Source organism: Rhagoletis pomonella, unplaced genomic scaffold (assembly GCF_013731165.1).
Source record: "Rhagoletis pomonella isolate Grant_MI unplaced genomic scaffold, Rhpom_1.0 Rhpom_scaffold_00007, whole genome shotgun sequence".
In the NCBI taxonomy this organism is placed as follows: Eukaryota; Metazoa; Arthropoda; class Insecta; order Diptera; family Tephritidae; genus Rhagoletis; species Rhagoletis pomonella.
In genome coordinates this window covers 2,272,466-2,277,757 of record NW_023458561.1, presented here as the reverse complement: position 1 = coordinate 2,277,757, position 5,292 = coordinate 2,272,466, and positions in this window count along the sequence as shown.

Genomic DNA, 5,292 nt, shown 5'->3' with positions numbered 1-5,292 from the left:
TCGCCAGTTGCTTGCATGCAAAAAAGATTTATCGCGAACCAGTACTGGGTCTAAATGTACTAGAAGCGCACCAGTTCAGAACTAGAGATTTTCCCCTCAGGGTTATATTCCAGAAGGTCCCAAAATGTTAAGATGTTAATATAAAAAAAAACATCGATGTTTTTTTCGATTCGATACATCGAAATATAGCATCGTTGGATATCGATGTATTGTATGAAAACATCGATATTTTCGATGCATCGAATGAAAACGTCAACAGTTTATTACAATTAAAAATATACAACAAGAAATGAAATGATTGCCAGCTCAAATACTATGGCAATGTCGCAATTTTGTCGCAATAAAGTTCCCATACAAAAGTAATCAGCTGCGTCGCAATGTGGCAAATTTTGCGTCAAATGCGTCAACTTTGCGATGTTTCATGAATCCCCCTAATATAAAGTGTGCCAGCTAGCAATGACATGCAATTTCGGCACACATATTTAGCAATTTATTTGCATATTTTTTATACCTTTCATGTGCATGAAATGGTATTATAACTTTGGTCCGATGTTTGTAAGTACCAGAATAAGAAGAGATAGACCCATTAAAAAGTATACTTAAATGATCAGAACGGCGAGCTGAGTCGATTTAGCCATGTCCGTCTGTCCGTCTGTTTGTATGCAATCTAGTCTCTCAGTTTTCGAGATATCCGGATAAAATTTGGTAGGTGAGTGTACTTTTATAATCTATTAATCATTTGTCGGAACCGGAAGAATCGGACCACTATAACATATAGCTCCCATACAACTGATTGTTCAGATGTGCGATTTTTCGTTATAACTCCATTTATGCAGCTGGGAACATGAAATTTTGCAATACTTCCACCCATTATCAGTGGAACAGTGAAAATTAAAAAGATCGGGTGACTATAACCTATAGCTCCCATACAACTGACTGTTCAGATATAAGATTTTTATACCTTTCATGAGCATGAAATGGTATTATAACTTTGGTCCGATGTTTGTAAGTACCAGAATAAGAAGAGATAAATGTATACTTAAATGATCAGAACGGCGAGCTGAGTCGATTTAGCCATGTCCGTCTGTCCGTCTGTTTGTATGCAATCTAGTCTCTCAGTTTTCGAGATATTCGGATGAAATTTGGTAGGTGAGTGTACTTTTATAATCTATTAATCATTTGTCGGAACCGGAAGATTCGCACCACTATAACATATAGCTCTCATACAACTGATTGTTCAGATATGCGATTTTTCGTTATAACTCCTCCATTTATGCAGCTGGGAACATGAAATTTTGCAATACTTCCACCCATTATCAGCAGAACACTCACGGTGAAAATTAAAAAGATCGGGTGACTATAACCTATAGCTCCCATACAACTGATTGTTCAGATATAAGATTTTTCGTTATAACTCCTCCATTTAAGTAGCTAGAAACATGTTATCACTCATTATCAAAATAATATTTTCAGTGAAAATGGCGAAGATCAGGTCGCTATAACATTTAGCCCCAATAGAACTGATTGTTCAGATATGCGATTTTTTGTTATAACTCCTCCATCTATGCAGCTGGGAACATGAAATTTCGCAATATTTCCACCCATTATGAAAAAAATACTTTCAGTGAAAATGGCGAATATCGGATCGCTATAACCTATTGCCTCCATTCAACTTATTGTTCAGATATGAGATTCTTTGTTATAACTTATCCATATATGCAGCTAGAAACATGAAATTTCGCACTTTTTCACTCATTATCAACAGAAAGTTTACAGTAAAATTAACAAAGTTCAGGTCACTATAACCTATTTATTGCCCCCATACAACTGATTGTTCAGATATGGGGTTTTACTGTAAAACGTTCATGAAAGGTATGAAGCCTTCGGCATAGCCGAAGACAGTGCTGCTCTTACTTGTTTTTATTTGACTTTTATGTTAACCCTTTTGAGTGAGGAATTATGAAGTTTTTTACATAAACAAATGCCAATAAATTCTTGCCGCTTGTGCAAAAGCACATATAACGTTGTAGTACTGGTGTTTTCAGTCCATCAGGATAAGGATCTAAGCCGAATTCGGGCAGAGGTATGCAACAAAAACAAAGGGTTAGTGCCAGAATTGAAAAAACTACGAAACTAACACATTGATTTGAAATAAGCTTACATAAAACTGGCTGGCACACTTTATATTATTTCACTATGTTGGTCCAAATTTCCAAATGGTTTTAGAGTGTCAATATCTTATCAATTAATATCATATTGTAGATGGTATTTTGGCACTAAACGTTTCTACTAAAAAAGTAGCAATTTATTAGTGCAATAACATTTTAGATAATATTAATAATATATATGTATATTCTAATAGTGCATAAATAGTGAAAATCCACATTTAGAATAGTTTCTAGAGCAAAGAGTTTGAAAGCATACAAGATAATTTTAGTCCGTACACAGTCGATGCATCGAAAAAAATACATCGATATATCGATAGAAAACATCGATGTTTCCGATGCATCGATGTTTTTTTTGCATCCCTGGTTCTGCGCAAACATACTTCCGCCGCTGTTTTCAGGCAACTCCAATTAGTAAGAGTTATAATCCTTAAGCGCAAAGCGAAGCGAAGGCCGCCTACGCAGAAAGGAGTTCTGCGCAAAAATATTTCCGCCGCTCTTCTCCGGCAACACAGAAAGGGGAATTCTACTTATTATTCTGTAATTGAACGAACTGTTTAACTAAACGAGTATCGGTTAATTGAACCAAAAATTATCCACTTTCTTAAGTGCAATAAAGCGGGGAATACTGTATTTGGTTTTCTATTAATTTACGTAACCTGCGTTTGCTACAGGTTGAAAAAGCATACTCAAATTATGGACACGAGACTACAGAACCCATTGCAGCATTGCAATGTACAAATAAATGTTTTTCGCTGCTAAATTTTGCCAATCACCGCAAACGCAAAAGCAAAAGCAGAAATAACCGAGCGCGCACGAAATACCACTTACACACAAAGCTCACACATATGCTGTCGATTTGCTTCATTTTTGCTCTAGGAAAAAATTAAGTTAATTTTTGCTCTGACTTATAATATTCGTCCTTTTTGTTCTGAGCGTGTCAAATAATCATGCATAACAACCATCACCTTTCATCATTCTGTCCATGATTTATCCACATACATAGGATGACTTCCAAAACGTATCAATACAATGTTTGCAAACTGTTATACCGCGGTATGCAAACTGTTTGTAAAGGCAGAGTTGTGACACATTGCAACCTTATACATTGCATATTTTAAATATACAATTTAGTAATGAACATTTTTTCGGTGACAGGTAATAAGATCAACGGAAATTAGGTCAATTGACTTTATTTCTCACTCTGGTGCGAAATAAAGTCAATTGACATTATTACCTTTTTAAAAACGAAATAAAATCCATTGACATTATTTCTCTTTCAAACATTAACTTTGCTTAGCTTCGCGGCAGCGCGCGTCAGCGCACCACACCGCGCGCGCCGCACTCGCGCTCGCGCCCTGCGTACCCCGCGCGACCAGCGCGCACACCACGTCACGCTACGCCGTGATGGTTCCTAAAATCGCAAATTAGTTTTTGTGCAAATTGCAGATAGAGGGTATTAATAAATTCAAGCCCTCGATATTTCACATTTTTATATTTGTAAGTTATTGGAAGCAGGGATGCCAACTTGGCTCAAACCGTGCCATTGGTCCCTATTGTACTTCAAATGACACTTAATTTTTCAATTTGTAAAAAAATAACATGTCAATACATTTTTGTGAAATCATTTGCGTGCACTTCTTTTTCTCAACTAAAATTTTTTAATTTATAAAGGCTATTCAACTGGTTTATCTTATTTTATCATTGCGCTTTTGTTTGGAAAATATAGCTTTATTTTATTGCTAAATGTGAATGATTAAAACGAATGACACCTTTATTGACACTTTTATTTTTTTATTTGGCACATTTATGCACTTTTTATCCTCAATATGGCACCTAATAACTAAGGATAGTTGGGTGCCTTGATTGGCAGATTTCTGCTGTGTTTTGGCAACAACTTGTCTGCAGTAAAAAATCATATAATTTGTGTTTCAAAAGTGTGTGAAAACCAATCAATTAACTTATATGATCTCGGTTCCGATATTAAATAATAAATGTTTATACCCGCATTGTGGCACATTGGCTCGTTGAATGTGCCATCTAATAAATAGTGTAAGAAAATTCTTTTTCTATAATTGTTTCCTTATAGATAGGTTGGTTTCTTTTCCTCCTTAGACATTCCGAATTCGTTCAAAATATGCTAATTTAAAACAAAGAATTCTTTCAGTGTTCCTCCGGGGTTTTTGAACATGGACTGTTTCTTCAATTTAATGGTGTTCGCTTTATTTTTGTGGAAACGAAACATGTTTTGCAAGTTATGGATCATTTCTACGCTCTTTCTTCAAATATTTCTCGTATTCCAGCTGTGCGCAGGCGTTTAGTTTTTCGCATCGTGTTTTTACATATTCGTAATTAAAATTTTTTTAATACAATCAATTGGTGGTAGTTCATGATTGTGTGTGGATTAATATCACAACACTGAGGGGATTTGGCAATAACGTTTTTCATCTATTAAAAAACAACACTTACGAGTCAGTGTTATTGTAAGAACAACATTTTTTTCTATGAATCGACATACTTTAAGCATTGTTGACGCTATTTCCATTTGAATGAGGAAATAGCGTCAATGACTTTATTTCCAAATTTTTGTTGACTTTATTTCGCTTTTGAAAAGGTAATAATGCCAATTGCCTTAATTTCGCACCAGTGTGGGAAATAAAGTCAATTGACCTTATTTCCATTGACCTTATTACCAGTCACCCATTTTTTCTGAATTTTCCATTTTCAAAACACCAATGGTAGCCAAAAACAAACGAAGCATCAACTTTGTTTCATATGCGCTGATTGCTCTAGCGGTGACAGGTAATAAGGTCAATGGAAATAAGGTCAATTGACTTTATTACCCACCCTTTATTGTACTTAAAATACAAAATAAATTAAGAAGTTCTACAAACAAATTTATGCGTATAGAAATCTTGCTACTTCATATGTATGAGCACCTGGTGTTGGAAAATAAAAACATCGGTTTGTACAAACAAAAAATTGGTTCTTCAGAAAATATTGAACGCAAAGAAATATGTAGTTCGCTTTTAAAAGCATGGACTGAATATCTAAAGCAGTTACGTAATTTTGGTCGTAGTTAATGCTTTACCAAATTGTAGAAGTGGTGGAAAATCAGAAGCAAACC